The 22,998-nt window shown below is 40.6% G+C and overlaps 1 protein-coding gene across 2 annotated transcripts in view; it reads left to right on the top strand.

Moving 5' to 3' along the window:
* ULK4 (unc-51 like kinase 4) overlaps positions 1-22,998 on the top strand; it is a 735,705-nt gene that overhangs the window by 659,492 nt on the left and 53,215 nt on the right. The window lies entirely within an intron of this gene.

A 22,998-nucleotide genomic window follows, 5' to 3' on the forward strand; every position in this document is an offset into this window, starting at 1 on the left:
ACGTGCAGCAGCCTCCCTGCACTGCTGTCCCAATCAAGGGGAGGCAGCTGGAACCTGTCCCCTGGGGGCTTGGGCCCTGGGCCGTGGCACCCAGGTTCTCCTGGAGGAAAACAAGGCCCAGACACTTTCTCTCTCTCCTTACTTACTTCCTCCCTTTCCAAGAAGGTCTTCCTCTGATAGGCTCTCTCTGCAGAGCAGAATGCTGTTTTGAAGGTGAACATAAAAGCTCTCTTGGCAAAGAAATTGCTTTGTTCCTTTTGAGAAACCTCTCTGCCTTTGAGAGGAGAGAGAATGTGGGACTCTGAGCACTTGATTAGCTCTCATCATCTTGCTCTCCGGTTTTCAGAGAGGAGACTAGGCAGAAAGGCTCACATGTCTCCCCCACACCCCTGACCACATGCCCAAATCACAGAGCTTCAAGCGCTGCCAGAGATGCTGGGATTTGTATTAGGATGGCAAACCCTCAGGGCCGAGCCTAGAGTCCATACAGTTGGATAGGAGCCATATTTGAATTTGCTGTCCATGGCTGGGGCTCTAGTTCTGCCACTAAATGGCTTTTTTGAAAATTCCATCTTTCGAACAGAGGACAGCAGCACCTAGACACACCATGCAGAGGGGGTGGGGTAAACTATAAAGTGCAGTGCAATCCTAGTCGGTGGTGGTGCATTCTGGGCCTCAGGACCTCAATTCTACACGTGTATGTGCATGTGCTTGCACTGATGAGTGCATGTGTGTGTGTGTGTGTGTACTTCTCCCTATTCTAGCAAGAAGAGTCAGTGATGTGCCCCTCAGGTGCCAGCCCTTCCTGCACCCCACCTTGAAAACTGGGGAAGTAAGGAGCACCCCCCACCCCAGACAGGCCCTTCCAGGCAGCAGCAGTGACAAGGACTCTTATTCCAGAGCTCCTCCCCACCCAGGCCTGTATAGATTCTATCAAAAGTATCAATTTTATTTACCAATATTGTCTACCTTATTATTTTTAAATAAATATAATAAATATATACTGTATAGTGGTACTTTAGCTCCCAGAAATGTATAATTCAAAATAAAAATTGAATCATCATCAGAATTTTGAGTAGTAAGGCAGGGATTTAAGACCTGAATTTGCTTTTGACTCATTACGTGGCATGCGTTCTCTCTGAGCCTGTTTCCCCCGTCTCCAGAATGGGGCTAAGGCCGAGTAGGACTGTGTGACAATCCACTAAGAGAACATGTGAAAAGCCCTGAGACCTGCACAGAGCTCCCCGTACCTACGGCGTTACTCCCATCAGCGGGCTCAGTGAGGAGGGCTGGAGCTGCAGTGAGCTCCCTCCTCTGTTTTACAGATGAGGAGGCAGAGTGCAGGGTCGGTTCGGACTCCCCCGCGGTCCCGGCAGGAGCCCGCGGGTTCCCGTGCGGTGCGTGTGCCCTTGTGCCCTTCGGGCTCCTCGGCAGTCCTGTGAGTGTAAGCGCAGGGCCGCCCTGAAGGAGGGGCAGACCGCGGGCGCCTGTGAAGCGCCGTGAGCGTGGACCGCGGGCTGCAGGGACAGCTTCTGCGCCGGTGGCTCCGGTCGGCGCCGCGCCTGCCCGCGGCCGCAGGCTCAGCGAGCGCCCCCTTCAGGCCCTTACCCTGGAGAGCCGGCAGGGGGAGGCGGACCTCTGTGCTTGTGCACACGCGGCACGTGGCTGAAGGCCGCAGGGCACTGCCCCCACTGCTTTTACCCGGTGGAGCCCGGCGACCCTGCAGCAGCTGACACTCTCGCCGCCACTTTCTGTGACAGCCCCTTGTGCTGCCTGCCGTCTTCCTGGCACTCGTGCCGGCTGTTCCCTTTCGTACAGGAAGGATTTTTCTCCAGGGGCAGTTTCATCGTTGTGGTGGCTCCTGACAGCGTGGCCCGGGCCTGCTGGTTGTGCCCGAGGCTGGGACTCAGCGCGCCATGGGGGCGGTGCTCCTGCCTGTGCCCTGGCCTTGCGAGCCCACCCGCCTGGGCAGCGGCGGCCTCTGATTCCTCGTGCCCAGGACTGTGTGTGCAGTCACCCGCATAGCTGGCTCCTTCCTCCTCCCTCTGAGTATCTGTCCGTCCTATGTCTGTCTGTCTCTTTGAAAGCTTTGTTCTGGAACAGGCTTGCAGTTTTTCCTGTTTTCAGGTTATTTCTTTACAAGAGTGTCAAACATTGTTTATCTGAGTACCTCCTGTTGATGTATGTCTCCATTTTTTGCTGTTCCTTTAGCACCTTCAGGTGGACACTTTTTAAAAATCTAAAAAAATAACTCAAGATGAGAATGTTATTCATTCAACACCAGTATTCAAACACCAAGTACCTTCTTTCTTTCTGTACTTGTTCTGCCGCCCCACTGCTCTGTGCCCCCAGGACACGAGTTGTGCGGCGCCCTTTCACCGTGGTGTTGGCCAGCATTGTGCACAGGATTCCTCAGCAAACCAGCTCTTGGCTTACGCACATCACAGGTTGGTTCAGACTCCTCCGTGGCCATAATTTTCTTACATCTGTGTCACTACTGTTTTATGACTTTTTGCAAGAGGGGAAGTCTGTCATTTTATTTTACTGTTTCTTGTATTTTTAGTCTGTCCCCAGACAATATCAGCTACCACCAAGATATATTTTATTTAATAATTTCCAATCCTGTTGAACTTTATGAAAATATAAAGATGAAGATATTCTTACCTAACTAATTAGAAATTTGTTAAATAAATGAAAATAGAGATTGATAAATATTCAAAGTCGCTGATGATTTCTGTCATTGGTCTTTAAATCCCAGGTCATGAAATGCAATTTTTTACACCCAGATCATCTTACTATGAAATGAAACAGCATTAAACAATGTGGGCCTTAGTTCCTAACTCAAATCAAGCTTATTTAAAACTCTGCTCTTAATGAGTTTGCTTAATACTATTGTTTCATGACTTAATTATTCATTCTTCTTGTCCTGCGAAGCACACTACTATAAAGAAAGGATGATGTGCTGTTGTTAAAAGCACCTTCTAAAAATCAATTTAGCGTTGTCAAAGCTTTGTATGACGGGTAGTTTTGTATAAGTATCAATTTACCTTTGTTGACCTTTCTCTCTTTCACCCTCAACTGTATACGTTTTTGTCCTGCCAGAGGCTCTCTGTCCCAGGGAAGTGAGTGGCCACTTTGAATGTCCCCCTCCATCCCCAATGTTCGAGCCCTGTTCAGTTCTCCCTACCCACCTCCGAGTCTTCTTTACCTCCACTCCTTCAAATGATGAATTATAACAAATTAATTAAACATGAAACTTTTTTTTACTACTTGGTAGTGAATTCTTTTCCACAAACATTCCAATCTACTATCACATATTAATATACACATCTCATATCTTTCTTTAAGTAGTAAACTTAAAAGACCCAGAACTCCTTCTCTGCCTCAGAGGCAGGGGGCCTCTGCCTGGGGAGAGTGTGGAAGGGGAGGAGAGAGGCAGTGAGGCCTGTCCGTGTCGCCCCCACAGCTGCCCCTTGCATGTGTCTATGGACAAGCATGAAGCCTCCAAAGATGTGCACTGATTTAAAAACATCTATAAGTATACTTATTTTGATTGATATTTTTTCATGGCCTACGCAAAAAAGCAGCCCATAAAAAAATTCCCTGAAGTCGTCATAGAGGTCCAGAAATTTAGAGCTTGAAGGAACCTGGCATATCAGGTGGGACACCCTCTCTGGAGGGTCCCCCTAGCATGACAGAGGGTAACAAAGAACACAGTAGTTAACAGAACCTTCAGAGATTCCACAGGCCTACAACTGAGAGCAGATGAGGCAGCCTCTCAACCCAATTCACAAAAATAGTTTTAACAAAGGCTTTTGTGGGTTAAGCCCTCTCCAATTTGCAACCCTTTTCACGAACTTCTCTGTCCAGCCCTCCTCCCATCACCACTTACTACACTTCTAATAAATAAATGACTAGAAGGGAGGAAACAATTCTGCAAATGTGATCTTCTCCTACCCTCAGTTTTGCCAATTTGTATGCCAATTTTTTCTTAGTTGTACTGTGCTATGAACTTTTATTCTCCTCTCAAGATTAAACATCTTACAATAATAGCACCTCACCATTAAAATAGGAAAGCCAGGCCTAGAAGTTTTAATGACTTGGCACTAAGTATTTATTTCACTTAGGTCAGTAGTTCCCAAGTGCCAGTCCATGGCCCAGTTGCTTTGGAGTCAGTTGGGCCCCAGCCCAGACCACCTGAGTCACAGTCTCTAGTCATGGTGCCCAGGGGACTGAATTCTTAGTGCTCCCAACTGAGGGGCCATGACATTCACTACTCATGGCTCCCTTTATACTCTACCTGTGCTGACAAGCCAGAATCCCAACCCTGTCCATGTGTCCTATATAGTAAATAGATAAAAAGGAAAGTCACTCCATTCAAACCTTGCCTTGATGACAAAAGGAAACTTCAAAAACTGTTTTAGACAGAGAAAAATGAAGATAATCAAAAGATGGTACTACCCTTAGCTACCTTTAGGTAAGATATGAAAGCTTTCAGAATAAAAAAAAAAATACCAGACATTAAAGCAAAGAAAGAGAAATTCAGGCCAAGGTGGATGTGAAACATCTGTTGATTTTGGCTGCGTCCCCAAGCAGATGCCCAGTGTAGATCCCCTAATTCTGATTGTGTACCCAGCTTCCCAGCACTAATTTTTCTGTGATTTACTGTGCATCTCCAATGAAAGGGATGTAGAAGGTACCACAGTCACAATCAGAAATGAGTGGGAACTGTGAAGCACCAGTCCTCTCTATGAGTGCAGGTCTGGTGAAGCTCTGTGCACACTCAGGTTTTGCTATTAAAACATCAGCTTCCATAGACCCACTGTAGAGCAGTCAGGAGTTTGAAGTTATCCAGGCCACCGTGTTGGCATAATTCAGTTCCGTGACTTGACCTGCAGCGTCTCTGGATGAAGTCCTCACAGTTTATTCTTACTCTTCTATAGTCTGAAATGGAGTCTTCAGGAAAGACTCGTTCTCAGATTGTCCGGATTTACCATGGCCATGCAGAAGTTACCCAGAAGGGGGCCATCATCCTGCCCTCTGGAACTCAGTGTATAATGCTTTACTTGGGGAAAAAATATTTGTTTCAGATTAATTATTCATTCTAGACTAGAAGGTATTTTTAAAGATTGGTTGAAATTGGTTCAGGGGTTGGTACCAACCTTCTGAAAGGATCCTAAGCCACTCTTACCCTGCCTGCTACACCATCTGGCCATCCAAACAGCACAGTGCTGGCTTGCGCCATTGAGCAGCTGAGATTCCTGGCTTCTGACCAAGTCTGTCATTGGGAAGATAGAAAGCTCTAAAACCTGTCTTTTTTTGGCACTTATGTGTCATAAATCATGATGAGGTCAATTTGATTCTTGCTTAGACCTAACTAATATCCAGAATTTTCTTGAAACCGAAGTTTGGATGGAATTCACAGATGTTGATGGCGCCCCCATATCTGTTTTGCAATTGGTGTTTTTGGAGTAGGTTGGCTTTGAAATGGAATAGAGGTTTGTTGTATGTGTTTATTTTTTGTCCTCTTGGCCAGAGAGCCCTGACTTCCCAGAGGAATCAGCCCTGTCTTCAGGCTGTACCATGGTCATCCTCAAATCTCCAGTGCGTTCTGGAGAAAGACTCATGAACTTTTAAGATCCGACACCCCAAGACCTTACTTCATTTAATGAGGGTCTTGTGCTGCTGCAAAAGCTGCTACATCTTTGCATTTTATTTTATTTTTAAAAGCTGTTTATTTTAGTTTACAGAAAACTTGGAAAAACATTTAAGAGGAAAGAAAAATTAAGTATACCATAGTCCAGATAAATGTGAGCTATACTTTGGGTGTGTTTCCTCTAATCATATATCTACTCATCCCATAATAACAAATATTCATTGATCATTCGTTCTTTATAAGGCAGTAAGGAAGAGTCCAAAGTTATTGGCAGTCAAACAGAGACCAGTTGAATGATTAAGGAACTCTTATTTAATCCAAATGGATAAAACAAAATGCTCAGGAACTTGTCTCAATCATCTTTAGAGATTCTATGAGTTTGGCAAAGGTGATGCAGGTGGTGCGGGAAGTACCTCTTTGCAGAGAAAAAGTTCATCTTTACCTTGAGTCTGTAAAATACTTAAGAAAATGTTTAAGTAAATATAAAATAAGGAGAAACTGAGGAATCCTAAATGACATTGTGACACTTTTGGTATCCTGGGTGTGGGGATGTGGACAGAAAACAAAAGCATAGGAATGACTTTATAGATTTTTCTTCATGTTTTAACTTTTTTTTTTCAAGGATCTAAAGCAAGGGATTCATATTAAACAGTCAGATTTTATACTATAATTGCCCATGTTATTATCCCAAGAACAGTCCATTTTCTTTAGGTAATTGGAGTAGATTAGCTGTCAAGAACCCTGGAGTACATCCCCAGTTTGAATTGACTTCCTCAAATGTTTCTGCCTTGTTGATGAGTCCCTTGCATGCATCACTGCTATGCCATTTCCTCAATTCTTGGCCCAAAAGAGCTCCCCACTCCCAGGTAGACAGCTAACTACATCTCTTACCCTGATGAGGAGCTGCAGGCCAGACCTGTACAGATAATAGTTACCTAACTCAGTCTGGGGCAACTCGCTTTTTTCACCCAAATAGTTGCTGTGGCTATTCGGGCAGTTAATAATAACCCAAGAGTGGGGACCTGAGGCTGTTCGGTCTTTCTATAAAGTAGGGGTGTGTATGTGTGTTAATTGAACAGACGCTTTAGCTGGAAAACAGCAAATGCCAGCTGCTGAACTAAAGACCTCAGGCTGCTCCCTGCAGAGACCAGCAGAGATGGGCTACTCCTCTTGGCCTGACGGCCTCCTTACCTCATTTCTCTCTGACCTCTGTAGGCACTGTGGGCATAACGGGTGGCTTAGTGAAAGCCCAGAGCCCCAGGCTCCTTCTGGGGCCATGGCTAGACTGTTTCTACAGGCTTAGCTCTGCTGCCTGGAGCTGTTAAGAAGCTCAAGTGAAATTGTAGGGATAAAAGTCCTTTTCAGCCATGAAAGGACTGAGGTGAAGAGTTCTTAGGAGCTTTTAGATGACTTGGGGGTGAACGGGAGGTCACTCCTCACCTTGATGGTGCACGTGTTTCTCGCAGGATCATTGCCCATCACTGCCCAGCTGCAGCCCCTGAACCTTCATTCCCGGGCGGGTTGGTAGAAGAATAGTTGGTCCAACCCAACTGGTTTTGCCTGTAAGAACTGCCTAGGCAGGCATCGCCTGAGGAGTTGGGATAGTGTGTGAGCAGTGGGTAGCCTTGAGAAACATCCAAACATGCTCAGGTCAGATAAATTGTAAAGCTCATAAAACATCAGTATAGAGTCAGTTTCCTTGGGAAAGCAAAAATCAAGATGCTTGTGGGGAGAGGTGATAAACTGTTGATTGCATGGAACAAGGAGGAAATAGGCATGCCAGGATGAAAGAGATGCAGAGCGTCCTTGTGCTGGCAAATTCTAATCTGCCTAGCATCAGTTTCAGTGCACTGAGTCCAGAAAGCTCAACAACAGCAGGAGTGTAAAACCTATGGCAGGAAGTAGCTCTTAGCTGCAGGGGAGAAACACATTTAACTATCTAGAGAGGAGCCACCATGCCTGTGGGGGTGAGCCCAATTTATATGACATTAATCTGAAACATCCCTGTGCTTGTTGTATGTAGGGAACTTTAATTCTTGTGCTTGTGTATTAATAATCTTCTATGTTTCTATATTTTTATTCCCTAATGGAATACCATTTGTCAAATCTAATATGTTCTTCCAATAAATATGCTTTCTTTTGAAGAGCCTTATTTCTTCAAATAGTTTAAAATCCTAACATGTATATAAATAAAGTTGTTTATTGTTATACCTTTCTAGTGAAAACTTGGAAATAATCTAAACATTTGTCAATAGGGGACCTATTATGTAAATTAAATATTGCTCCATTTATATAATAGAATATGATACAGTTTCTTAAAGTAATGAAGTGGAACTTATATGTTTTGATAGGAAAACATGTGTATGGCATGTGTACAACTATATTAACAGTAAGTTCCCATTCCTATAAATACTGCATATATGTGACTACATTTAGAAAAGTGTCTACAAAGAATAGGCACCTAAACCATTAATGGTGTGTCCCTCTGAAGTTAAGAGTTGTAGAGCAGAAATTTCATTTTCTTCATCCATGTATAGATGTATCAATCTGATTTGGATATTTTACAGTGAGCATGGACTTTTTTATTTTTAGAATTCAGATTCCTTTAAAATTAAACACCAGTAGAAAGAAAAAGATGAGGAGAGTCACCAGACACTGTAATTTCCTAAAATTGAGTTCACTGCTCCCAAGAATGAGCCAAAAAGTTTGGAAAATATAAAAAACCAGCTATCTCAAAATATCCAGTTGATGTTCCTTGTCATCCTCTATTTAAGAATTTCAACTGTTGATACAAACAGCCACTTGGATGGATCTCAAAGGCATTCTGCTGAATGAAGGAGGCAGTGTCAAAAGATTACATGCAGGATGATTCCATTTACCTGACATTCTCAAAATGACAAAACTGATCTCTGTCAGTGGTCACCAGGGTTTGGGAAGAGGGGCAGCAGAAAGGAATTATTTTTGGTGATGGAACCATTCTGTATCTTGATTGTGCTGATGGTAAACATGTATTTATGTGCCAGAATTCATAGAACTATACACAGAAAATTCCATTTTACAGTATGTTAATTTTTAAAATTAAAAATGTTTAAAAACAATAAAATAAAGGAACAAGGAGCCAAGGAAGATTGTGTGTCTGACCCCAGATAAAAACTGGAGCATGGTCCTCTAGTTGTTCACCACATAGCTTCAGGGCTTGCACCCCTTGGCTGAGTCCCAGAGGCAGCTGTGCTCACCTCCACCCAGGGCATCAGTTCCTTCACCTGAGAACTCAAAGGCATTGTACAGTTTCTATCTGAGTAAATCTTGTATCAGGAAGCTCAGCACCTTTCAAGACCTTATACTGGATTTACATGCCTGCCTTCTGTGTAACTTCCTCCCTGAAACTTCCATCAACAGAATCTTGTTTTCCTCACTGGCAATAAAATTAAAATAAGTCCAACCCTTCTTACAATTTCAGAAACATCTCTGCTTTCTCAGTGTCCCAGCTCTCCTTTTTCAGAACTTGTTTTTGCTCCTCCTGCCATCGTGGTTCCCAGGCCCTCCACTTCTCCTGTCTGTCTGTCTGCTGTCTGGTTTGTCGGCATCTCTCAGAAATGCGTTGGCCAGAAGTGAATGTGCTTCTCCATCTGTGATCTGACAGTAGAGAATGGAATTGGCTCACTCTCTTGCTGATCCTAACAAAGTTTATTTGGGTAATGGCACTGATGGTCGCTTGGCAGTCTCTAGAAGCCACGTCACTCCGTGGACTCGAAGCATGCCAGCACCATCTTCTCATGCTGCTGTGAGGCCTCATCCTATCTCATGTTCATCAGGAGTAGGTTCTTTGTCTGTCGCTGCAGAATTTCACATTGGTCCGTCGCTGCAGAATTCCACATTGGTCCTATTCAGATATATCTTCCGTGGTGCCCATCCCAAACTATGCAGATCACTTTGCATCCTGCAGGGTTCTGACATCTGGCACATCCACCACTCTTCCCAGCTTCAGGCTCAGACATGCCCAGTCTTCATTTCCACCAGTAGTGTAATCCTCTTTCTAAAAGACTTGGAAGAAGGGAAATGCCTGACCTTCATTTCTGCCCCATCACCTCTGACTCACCAGGACAGCCTGTTCCACAAGAAAAGAAATGCCAATGTGCCTTGGGATTTTCTCTGCCTGTGTTCCTTTCTGTAAAGATCTTGCTTGTATTGTGAATGTGGTCACTCTTTACATGTGACTTAATTGAATCGCTCCATGCTAGTTTAGATTGCTGGGGCAGGATGGCGCTGCAGAAATACAAGCTGTCATCCTAATTAGCATCGGTGCCTACTTCAGCAGGTTTGAAACCTTGAGGTCTTCCCTGGCATATCATAGGTGTGGAGTAGTGAAATTACTACACATCTGGATGGCTTATCTCCATAACTGCTGCACAGAAAGGTGCTACTGGCCTGTTCCAGAATGAAAAGGTTCTCAGTATGTTCATAATCAGGAAATCTGAAGCAGCTTCTCTTAGTGGTCCTAGAGGGGTGTAGGTTCCAGAGACCACAGCGAAGGCAGGTAGCCAGTGGCCTGGTGCCCATGCAAGAGCAAATTTATGTGAATAGAAGGAGAGACTCCATAGAGAAAAAGAAGGAAAATGCCTAAAGGAAAAGCAAATTATAAATGATCACTGAGGCAGTTTGTAGGTGTGATTAAAAAGTGCACTCAACATAATAAGGTAAATTGAATAGGCCAGAAACTTGGTGTAATTTGCTTCTGAACATAGTAAGGACTTTGTCTTATAAGGCATTTCCAAAAGGTTGCTCAGGGAGTGAGGATACACGCAGACGGGGCCACACTGTCCTTTTCCTTCTCCTCCCAGAAGCCAGGGTTTTACTTCCCATCTTTTTTTCTTATTTCACCAAGGAAATAAAATAAATCACCCTAAAGCAAAAATTCTGTGCTGGTCCTCCTATCAAGAGCTGGGAAACACCAGGACAGAGAGCCTATCACATAAATGCAATGTTATCAAACACTGTCCTCTTTTATATAGTCATTCCTTAACTAACTGGTCAAGAGACCACATTCCATTTTTAGCCCTTACATAAAACATTTCCCACCATGCTGTCAAGGTCCTGCTCTGGATGGGGTGAGAAGGGGTGGGTGGTCCCTCTGACTGCTGGCCTGGCTAATAGAGCCCCTGTCCTCTATGTCCTTAACTATGTCTCCCCCAAAGCATCAGACACTGTCAGAGAGGTCTGTTTCTAAAGGACCTTAACCTAAACTGTCCACCCTCAGCAATCAGGGTGGGGTGACTGAGGAAGAGAGAAAAGAGGAAACTTCATTTAAAACAGCTTAAAGTTTTTGTAAAAACAAACTTTATATATGACCACTAAAACACACATTTCATGTTAACCTTTCCTTTTATTCCAAAGCTCCTAAATTTGTACCCTGTTTACTGTAAGCTTCTTTTGCCTCAAGCCTGCCACTGACCTAATATTTTTATTTTTAGTCTTTGTTAACAGAGGAGCTAGTATATAGTGTTATTCTACTATCTGTATATTCTTGTGTATATACAGGTACGCAAGTGTAACTTTCTTTAATTTAAGATTAATACATTTTTCCAACACATGTAGGGTAATCTAGTTGAAGAGAAGAATTGGGAATTGTAGCAGGCAGGCATTTCAATCACAGATTCTAAATTGCACTTCAGTTAATAATGAAATTCTTGCAGGAATTACCTGCAAACTTGTATTCAAGAATTGAATTTGAAGAGTTGTCCATATTGATTTGTGAGCTGTAATGGTACTTCTTGTGATCAGAATGCTGTGAATTTTCTGCTTGCAGAGAGACTGGGAGAAGAAATCAGAGCAGTCTGTTCTTGGGGAGCCCAATATCATGCTGAAACAAATACTCCCCACTAGTGGGAATCCGGGAGCCCAGTCATTGTAAACAGTGACATTTACTGGAGTGTGATAAAGATCTGGCTGTCTTACGTATATAAGTGCATGATTTTATAGATATATACAGATATATATAGAGAGATACATGCAATCATACATTTCATAAATTTTATATGTAAAATAAAACCCATTTTTTCATTAAAAACACAAGTAATTTGTCTCTGAAAGCCAGTGCTGAATGAAATGGATAAGTTTTTGCTTTAAAAATATCTGCTTTATATAGTAACATACAATATGATTTTAAAATATTTAATTGGAGTTTAACTCATCTTCAAAGAAACCAATGTATGATTTATATTTAAATATAAATATCTTTTGAAAAGTTGTCTCTCTGTTCACCTGCAGATCATCTTAATCCTTCAGACCCCAGGGCCGCCCCCTCCTGGGCTGCCTTCAGAGGGTCCTTTTCTCTGTGCCCAGACTGACCCTGCCACCGTTTCACAAGGGCGCTTTACCCTGGGGACTCCCGGGACACGGCCAGCACTGTGCTCATCCTACAGGCATTGGGCACTGAGTATACAGTGTCAGACTGCACTGTGATGCAGAGCATATCGTTTAAACTATCCGAAAAGATTGTAGACTATGCTGAGAAGAGACGAGGGCCATCGTCACCTTGGTAACAAGCCCTACTGGCCCTTGCCTCCCTCCCTGCCGGTGCAGACGATCTCATTTGGCTGGGTACTTACCTACTTTGGAAAGACGATCAGTTTTTATCCTTGTGGTGCTAAGGTTTTTCCAACCTAATGCTTTGGTACAATACTTCCTCCACGCAAGAGTGAAATGTACGCAGTTTGTCATGAGATGCTGGTTGGAAAGGACAAAACCAAAGAAGGACTCTGCTGAGCTCGCTGTGCACCAGGTGAAAGAGGACGGTGCCCTGGGGAAATGCGGATAGTGGGGACCCAGAATGAGGCAGGGTCTCATTCTGCACCGCAGACCTTCGCTTTCGCTTCTTCTGGTCCCCCGTTGTTCTTCCTATTTGTCCAAACTCTGTCCCCCCTTCAAGACCCACTGCTGCTTCCACTTGCTCAGTGGCTGGGTAGCCCCCTCCTCTGCATCCTGAGCACTGAGTGGTTGCTCTCCTAGCTGGCCTTCATCCCCAATATGGGATGCTAATTCCCTGGGCTTTGTGTTCTCTGATTCTTGAGTTCTTACTAAACCTTTCATATTCACTCCTTCTGCCAGATTAAGGCAGGTATCCTATGTTACCTGTCTTTATATGCTCTGTGCACAGAGGAGACACTTAGCAAATGCATTGAATTGAGAAAGGATCTTGTAAATGAAGCAGATGTTCCCCAGCCCCCCTCACTTAGTTCAGCTTCTTATTCTGCAGAGGATTGACACCTGTTGAATACTAGGTGATACAGTGACACTAATGATGCCTGAATCTGCTTTGTGTCCGCTTTGTGTCCCCTTGCGTCCCTACCACAGGCAGGGCACACCCAAGATGCTCAGAACAGGCTTGCTGAATTGAAAGGGAGAGAAAGGGCTGCCTTCTGGAAGCCCCAATTAAAGTAGCGGCAGCCGCAGAGCCCTGGGCTGGCCGGGCTTCCTGTGGGGGCAGTCATAGTTCCTCAAAATTATGGAAAGCACAATAGCCAAACTGCTGATGGATCATGAAACAGCTCAAGATAACCAGGGAATGGCTTTGCTGCCTTCACCACCCCCATTTAGGACCTCAGGGAAGTAGCTAACTTACACCATCCATAAGAAAGGGATGTTTAAAATCCATGTTTAAAATGTTTCTTTTTTTTTTTTTCCTACAGTCTCTCTAGTCCTTGGGTTCTTGAATCACAAAGAATCGTTGGGTTCTTGTTACTTTTTGTCCTCAGTAAAAATAACACAAAACATCCTCCCTCCAGCACTTCTGCCTTAAGTCCATCTTCAGCTGTTGCTGGGGAAGAGCCTGGGGCAGGAGCGGAGGCTGCTCACAGGTAGCTCTGCAGCCAACCCTGTCCGGAGGCCACACAGGGCTGCAGGATTCCTGGATGTCAGCTCCTGGCCAGCTGATGGGAAACTCACTTTCTGTAGTACAGGACTGCTGAGACCACTAGAGTATTTAGTTAATACTGTGTATTTGAATTACCAAAGATGTCCATTTTTAAATCTTATAACTGCATTTAAAGTTTCTCTCTAGATAGATAGATGTACCTTGTCCACTTTTTTTTGTTACTGTTATTCAGCTAGGGGTCAGGATTCAATTTTTTTCCCCTCTCTAACATCCACACATGCACAAAGAGCTCTTTTATGTATGTGTATGGTTTTAATTTATGCAAAAAATATTGCGCTATTGGTCATTTTTTTAAAATTTAACACTGTACTTTAAAACTCCATTCATATTAACTGTATGTACATGTAGTTCTTTGCATCTAAAAATACAGATCCAGGGATTGATTTGCTGGACCACACCTCAGGCATGGGTATACTCTCTTTCAGTAAGTCCTGTCAGGTTGTCTGCAGGAGTGCCTGCACCAGGTTAATTCCCCTCACAGTGGTACATAAGGGTTCTCGGCTATTGTACATCCTTGTCAACATTTGGTATTACTTGCCTTTCTGTTTGCCAGGGGTTTATATCCATTCTGCTGGGTGTAAAGTAATATCTCATTGTAAATTTAATTTGTGTTTCTCTGCAGCTTCTGTGAATTTTCCTTTGATATCCATTGCCCATTATTCTGTTGGTATCCCTGACCTTTTCTGGTTAATTTGCAGGTATTGCTTATATATTCTAGATGTTTATATCTAGATCTAAAGATGACAAATATTATGTCCATGCCTGTTATCTGTGTTAACTTTGTCTATGATGTCCTTCATTGACCAGAAAATATTAACTGTTTGCCTTTGGTTTGTACTTTTAGAGTCTAGCTTAAGAAGTCTTTTCCTGATCCCAGGTTATAAAGATAACCCCCTTACAATGTGTCCTTTTCACCTTAATTTTCAAAATGCCATCCTGTATATCTTTGACAAACATTTATTACAGTTTCATTTTAATTTGAGTAAAGCTAACATCTTGAATATAGTTTCAGTAGGTTTGCAGTGCAGTCTAACAAGCAGTGCATGCTGAGCATTGGAAAATTTGACCAAAAGTAAGCATCCATCATTTTTTTTACCAGTGGTCCTCAAACTTTAACGTTCAAGGGAATTACGCAGGAGCTTTGTAGAAATGCAGTTTCTTGATCCCTGCCAAAGATTCTGGTTCATTAGATCTAGGGTGGGACTCTAGAATCTGCTTTTTATCCAGTTCTAGATGATTCTCATGCAGGTGGTGTGTAGCTAGTACTTTGAGATCAAGATACCACCTCACAGTGGGTCTGATTGTGGCAGGTACATCACTTTAAGAAACCCCATCCACAACAATCCAAATGAGGGGCTTTGAACAAAAAGAATGCAATAGAAAATGTACCTGCAGTCCCAGTGCTGCCTTTGGGCCCTGCCCTCCCTGGAATGGGTGTGTCACTGGGCATAGAAAGCAGAGCTTCTGTAGGAAAGGGTTGTTGAATATTTTATACCCCTAGCTCTTTTCATATTAATATTGAATTTCTAAAGGGCACAAGTCTAGGAAAGGTTTTTTTGAGGTCATTATCACCCTAATCAACATCTCTCCTGTTCATTTAAAGAGCCCCTTGAAGTAACAAAAATGTGAGACCTGGGGAGGAAGCACCTTCACAGGGTCAAGTGCACTGAATTATAAAGGGAAAAAGTAAGAACCAGCAAGACTAGTTAATTTGGATCTGTGGAAAGTTTTCAGGCTTAAAAAAAATGGCAGTAAGACATATTGCATGAAATTACTGAATCTTAAAACCTGTTCCAGTGCAGCCCAGATGGCTTATACAAAGGATGTGCCTCATTAGACAATTTTCAGATAAGAAAAAGTTGAGAGAATTTACCTCCCACAAACCACCTCTACAGTGCATTTTGGAGGGACTTCTACAGAAGGAAGTATTCCTAAGGCTAAATAGATGTCACCCAAGGGATAGACAAAGAGCACAGAATATGATTCATAACATACAAAGAATGGAGGAGGAAGAAAAAGGAGGAAAAGAAAAAAAGAAGAACCTTTAGGTTGTGTTTATAATAGAACACGAAGTGGGTTAAATTAGACTGTTAGATAGTAAGGGAATTACCCTTGAACCTTTGATAACCATGAATCTAAACCCTGCAATGGCAGTACGTACATACCTGTTGATAACCATCCTAAATGTAAATGGTCTGACTGCACCAATGAAAAGACATACCGTCACTGAAAGGATTAAAAAACAAGACCCATCTATATGCTGCCTACAAGACACTCACTTCAAACCCAAAGACATACCCAGACTGAAAGTGAAGGGATAGAAAAAGATATTTCATGCAACTAACAGGTAGAAAATAGCAGGAGTTGCAGTACTTGTATCAGACAAAATAGACTTCAAAACAAAGAAAGTAACAAGAGACAAAGAAGGACATTACATAATGAATGATAAAGGGGTCAGTCCAACAAGAGGATATAACTGTTATAAATATCTATGCACCCAACACAGGCTCATCTACATATGTGAAACAAATACTAACAGAATTTATGAGGAATTAGAATGGGAGAAAATAGAATGCAATGAATTCATTTTAGGAGACATGAACATACCACTTACTCCAAAGGACAGATCAACCAGATGGAAAATAAGTAAGGAGACAGAGACACTGAACAACATATTAGAACAGATGGACCTAATGGGCATCCACAGAACACTCCATCCAAAAGCAACAGGATACACATTCTTCTCAAGGGCACATGGAACATTTTCAAGAATAGATCATATACAAGGTCACAAAAAGAGCCTCAGTAAATTAAAAAAGATTGAAATTGTACCAACCAGCATCTCAGATCACAAAGGTATGAAACTAGAAATAAATGACACAAAGAAAACAAAAAAGCCCACAAACACATGGAGGCTTAATAACATGCTCCTAAATAATCAATGGATCAATGACCAAATAAAAACAGAGATCAAGCAATATATGGAGACAAATGACAACAATAATTCAACAACACAAAATCTGTGGGATGCAGCCAAGGCTGTGCTAAGAGGGAAATATGTTGCAATACAGGCCTACCTCAGGAAAGAAGAACAATCCCAAATGAACAGTCTAAACTCACAATTAATGAAACTAGAAAAGGAAGAACAAATGAGGCCCAAAGTCAGTAGAAGGAGGGACATAATACAGATTAAAGCAGAAATAAATAAAATTGAGAAGAATAAAACAATACAAAAAATCAATGAAAGCATGAGCTAGTTCTTTGAGAAAATAAACAAAATAGATAAACCCCTAGCCAGACTAATCAAGAAAAAAAGAGAGTCTACACACATAAACAGAATTGGAAATGAAAAAGGAAAAATCACCATGGACACCACAGAAATACAAAGAATTATGAGAGAATACTAAGAAAAATTATACAGCAACAAACTGGATAACCTAAAAGAAATGGGCAACTTTCTAGAAAAATACAACCTTCCAAAGCTGACCCAGGAAGAAACAGAAAATCTGAATAGACCAATTACCAGCAAAGAAATTGAATTGGTAATAAAAAAACTACCTAAGAACAAAACCCCTGGACCGGATGGTTTCACTGCTGAATTTTATCAAACATTCAGTGAAGATCTAATACCCATCCACCTTAAAGTTTTCCAAAAAGTAGAAAAGGAGGGAATACTCCCAAACTCATTCTGTGAGGCCAACATACTCTAATACCAAAACCAGGCAAAGACTCCACAAAAAAAGAAAATTACAGACCAATATCCCTGATGAACATAGATGCAAAAATACTCAACAAAATATTAGCAAACAAAATTCAAAAATACATCAAAAAGATCATCCATCATGATCAAGTGGGATTCATCCCAGGGATGCAAGGACGGTACAACATTTGGAAATCCATCAACATCATCCACTACATCAACAAAAAGAAGGACAAAAACCACATGATCATCTCTATAGATGCTGAAAAAGCATTTGACAAAATTCAACATCCATTCATGATAAAAACTCTCAACAAAATGTGTATAGAGGGTAAGTACCTCAACATAATAAAGGCCATATATAACAAACCCACAGCCAACATTATACTTAACAGTGAGAAGCTGAAAGCTTTTCCTTTAAGATTGGGAAAAAGACAAAGATGCCCACTCTCCCCACGTTTATTCAACATAGTTCTGGAGGTCCTAGCCACAGCAATCAGACAACACAAAGAAATAAAAGGCATCCAGATAGGCAAGGAAGAAGTCAAACTATCCCTGTTTGTAGATGACATGATATTGTACATAAAAAACCCTAAAGAATCCACTCCAAAGCTACTACATGTAATATCTGAATTCAGCAAAGTAGCAGGATACAAAGTGAATACACAGAAATCTGTTGCATTCCTATACACTAATGATGAACCAGCAAAAAGAGAAATCAGGAAAACAATTCAATTCACAATTGCATCAAAAATAATAAAATGCCTAGGAATAAAGCTAACCAAGGAAGTGAAAGACCTGTACCCTGAAAACTATGGGACACTCTTAAAATAAATTAAAGAGGACACTAATAAATGGAAATTCATCCCATGCTCTTGGCTAGGAAGAATTAATATTGTCAAAATGGCCATCCTGCCTAAAGCAATCTACAGATTCAATGCAATCCCTATCAAAATACCTACAGCATTCTTTAATGAACTAGATCAAATAGTTCTAAAATTCATATGAAACCACAAAAGACCCTGAATAGCCAAAGTAATCCTGAGAAGAAAGAATAAAGCAGGGGGAACTATGCTCCCCAACTTCAAGCTCAACTACAAAGCCACAGTAATCAAGACAGTTTGGTACTGGCACAAGAACAGACCCATAGATCAGTGGAACAGACTAGAGAGTCCAGATATAAACCCAAGCATAATATATGGTCAATTAATATATGGTAAAGGAGCCATGGATATACAGTGGGGAAATGACAGCCACTTCAACAGCTGGTGTTGGCAAAACTGGACATCTACATGTAAGAGAATGAAACTGGACTATTGTCTAACCCCATACACAAAAGTAAACTCAAAATGGATCAAAGACCTGAGTGTAAGTCATGAAGCCATAAAACTCTTAGAAAAAAAATGTAGGCAAAAAATATAGGACATAAACATGAGCAACTTCTTTAGAACGGATCTCCCCAGGCCAGGGAAACAAAAGCAAAAATGAAAAAGTGGGACTATATCAAACTAAAAAGCTTCTCTACAGCAAAGGATACCATCAGTAGAACAAAAAGACAGCCTACAATATGGGAGAATATATCCATATATGACAGGTCCGATAAAAGGTTAACATCCAAAATATAAAGAGCTCACACACCTCAACAAACAAAAAGGAAATAATCCAATAAAATATTGGGCACAGTATCTGAACAGACACTTCTCCAAAGAAGAAATTCAGATAGCCAACAGACACATCAAAAGATGCTCCACATCACTAATCATCAGAGAAATGCAAATTAAAACCACAATGAGATATCACCTCACACCAGTCAGGATGGCCAACATCCAAAAGACAAACAACAACAGATGTTGGTGAGGATGTGGAAAAAGGGGAACCCTCCAACACTGCTGGTGGGAATGTAAATCTCAATTCAACCATTGTGAAAAGCAGTGTGGAGGTTCCTCAAAAACCTCAAAGTAGAAATACCATTTGACCCAGGAATTCCACTCCTAGGAATTTACCCTAAGAATGCAGGAGCCCGGTTTGAAAAAGACATATACACTCCTATGTTTATCACAGCACTATTTACAATAGCCAAGAAATGGAAGCAACTTAAGTGTCCTTCAGTAGATGAATGGATAAAGAAGATGTGGTACATTATACGCAGTGGAATATTATTCAGCCATAAGAAGAAAACAAATCCTACCATTTGCAACAACATGGATGGAGCTAAAGGCTATTATGCTCAGTGAAATAAGCCAGGTGGAGAGAGACAGTACCTAATGATTTCACTCATCGTGGAGTATAACAAGAAAGAAAATAGTGAAGGAACAAAACAGCAGCAGACTCAACCCAAGAATGGACTACCAGTTACCAAAGGGAAAGGGGCTGGGGAGGATGGGTGGGAAAGGAGGGATAAGGGGTAAAACGGGGCTTTACAATGAGCACACATAATGTAGGGGTTGGGGACATGGGGAAGGCAGTATATACAGAGAAGACTAGTAACTCTATAGCATCTTACTATGCTGATGGACAGTGACTGTAATGGGGTATGTAGGGGGGACTTGATAATCGGGGGAGTCATTAACCATAATGTTCAAGTAATTGTACATTAATGATATCAAGAAAAAAAATTTTTTAAACCACTAGAGAATTGAAATAACAAAATTATTTAGTGAAGCAGCACTTTAGTACTTTAGCTAAAGGTAAATTTTTAGCATCAAAAATAGTTTGTTGTTACTGTTTTTATTTCCAAGGACTGATCTAAGCCTGTTACATAGAGGAACCAGTTTAATTTTCACAAGCATTTGAGATTGGTACTTTAGGTAAGCCTCATTTACACATGGTGAAACCAAAGCATTGTAGAGGTTAAATAATTTGCCCGTGGGACACACACCCACTAAGTGCCCCGTGACCTTTCATCTTCACTGTATCTGTGTTTGGGTCCCTTTTCGTTGCTGATGATGTTTTGTGTCCTCCGTCTTGAGCAGCCTTTCCAGAGGCTTGTCTACTCTATTGGTGTGGAAGAACCGTCTTGTGACTTGTTTGTTTTTTGTGTGTGTGTTTTTCTTTATTCATCTTTGCTCTTGTAGCTCTATTTTCTTTATATTTATTCTGTTTTTCTAAGTTATTCATTTACATGATAAGCTCATTACTTTTTAACCCCTCTTCTTTTCTAATATAAGCATTTAAAGCTATAAAAACCCTCCTGTGGCCATTCGCACTGCATTCTACAAGTTTGAATGCAGTGTTTTTATTATCACTCAAATCTAAATGTTTTTCACAATTTCATTGTAATCCTGTTTTTGAATTGTGAGTTTTTTAAGTGTGATTATAGATTTCTAAACCTATGGGTTGTTTTGTTCTTACTGATTTCTAATTGAATTGCACTGTGGTCAGAGACCATGCTTTGTGTGATTTCTGGTTCTTGAAAAATTTTGAAACTTGCCTTATTTATGGCCTAATATGTTACCTTTTTAATAAATGTTCAATATGTGCATTAGAAAAACTCTATTGGGTGTAAAGCTCTCTATCCATTAAATTGCAATTGTTAACTTTGTTGAAATGTTCTGTATCTACTTAAATTTTGTATCTGCCTGATTATCAGCCAGGTTGTAAATGTGTGCATTTCTGCCTATGGTAATATCAATTTTTGCCCTCTAAATTTTGACACCATTTTCCTAGGTACACTTGGGTTTAAAAACTGTCTTATACTGGTGATTTGAAATCCTTAGTACTACCAGGTAACTTTTTCTATCCCCAAAATGGTTTTCATCTTAAGGTCTATTTTTGGATTAGTATAATTAATCCAGATTTCTTTGCTTATTACTTTCCTGGTAGGTATTTTTCCATATTTTTACTTTCAACCTTTCCATAGCCTTATATTTTATCCTCACAAAGAGCATGGAGCTGGATTTTTATCTTCTTTGCTGTGATTTGTGTAAACTTTTTCAGCTATATTTTTAACTCAATTGTTTTCTTAGTTTAACTTTTATTGTAAAATATCTTTCATGCAGAAGGGTATGTGAACATATTTGCATAGCTTAAAAAATAATTATAACCAAACAGGTAACTATGATGCAGTTTAGGAGACAGAACATTGCCAGTCCCTTGGAAACACTTGTGTGCCCTCCCTCACCGCATTCTGCTCTCCAGAGTGTAACCACTCTGTGCTGTTATGATAATCATTCCTTTGTTTTATAAAATCTTTTCCCATTAATTAAAAATTTTCCAATAAAAACACTGAAGACTTTAAAGTATCCTTTCAGTAGCCCATTAGTTAAAAACTTAAAAGTTCTAATTATGTTCTGTTCCATTAAATATATTGTGTTTAGTTTGCTAACACTTGTGTCATTTAGAAGTATGTTTTAAATGTTCAAAATCAGTAAGATTTTTTTACACTTCTAATTAATTTTTTCTATTTTCAGTACATTACAGGTCAAAATACTATCTATATGATATCAGTTATTAGCTATTCATTGGTACTATTTGTATTTTAATATGTGGTCAGATTTTATAATTTTCAAATGTTTGAAGAAATGTATCCTTTAATTATAGGCTACAGGAGTCTATGAATGCCTGTTACATTAATCTTACTAGTTGTATTAGATTCCTATCTTTATAATCTTCCTCATGTTTTGGGTTGCTTGAAAGAACAATCATTGAAAGATGTATTAATATCTCTCACTATGATTATGGATTTCCATATCCTTTTATTTTGTTCATTTCTACTTTGTGTATTTTAGGACTGTGGTATTTATGTGTATACAATATCAGAATTGTTCGTTTCCTGGCAAACTTCTTAGAGAATTGTTCTTTTATCAGTATGTTTGGACCTTCGTCATCTTAGTTCCTAATAATGAATGAAGGTCTGTTTTACCTTTTTCTACCTTCAGGTCTGTTTTACCTTTCTTGCCCTTATTGTATTGGTCAGGTTCTCCAGAGAAACAGAACCAATAGAACATATATGTATACAGAGAGGGAGATTTATTTAAGGAATTGGTTCACATGATTGGGGAAGTTTGGTGAGTCCAAAATCTGCAGGGTAGGCCTGCAGGCTGAAGACCCAAGGAAGAGTTGCAGTTCAAGTCCAAAGGCAATCTGCCAGCAGAGTTCCCTCTTCTGGGGAGCTCAGCCTTTTTCTATTAAGGCCTTCAACTGCTTGGATAAGGTCCACCACATTAAGGAGGGTAATCTGCTTTACTCAAAGTCTACTGACTTAAATATTAATCTCATCTAAAAAAGGTCTTTACAGAAAAGTGTTTGGCAAAAAATCTGGTTACTATGGCCTAGCTAATTTAAAATATAAACTGTCAGACATTTTATTTCATTTTCCATCCTTTTATTCTCAGCCTTTCTCTTCTTTTATGCTTTAGGTATGTTTCATGTAGATGGCATAAAGTTAGATTTTGTTTTTTTCATCTGATTTGACAATCTCCATCTTTTAACTGGCCCATTTATTCCATTTGCATTTATTGTTATCATATGTGGAGTTAGTTTTTTCTACTGTTTTTTCTGTGTTTTTCTGATTCTTTCCCTTTTGCTTTTTTTCTGGCTTCTAATAAATTGATCATGAGGTAAATAAATAGATGTCTTTTTTTCCTCTTCTACTGGTTTGAAAGGTATACATTCTAATTCTTTTATTTAGTAGTTATCTTTGAAAAGTTAATAGATACCATTGATTTAACAAAGTCTAAAAGCAGTGCTTCTTAAAGCATGGAACACAGA

This window comes from Manis javanica, chromosome 3, assembly GCF_040802235.1.
Source record: "Manis javanica isolate MJ-LG chromosome 3, MJ_LKY, whole genome shotgun sequence".
In the NCBI taxonomy this organism is placed as follows: Eukaryota; Metazoa; Chordata; class Mammalia; order Pholidota; family Manidae; genus Manis; species Manis javanica.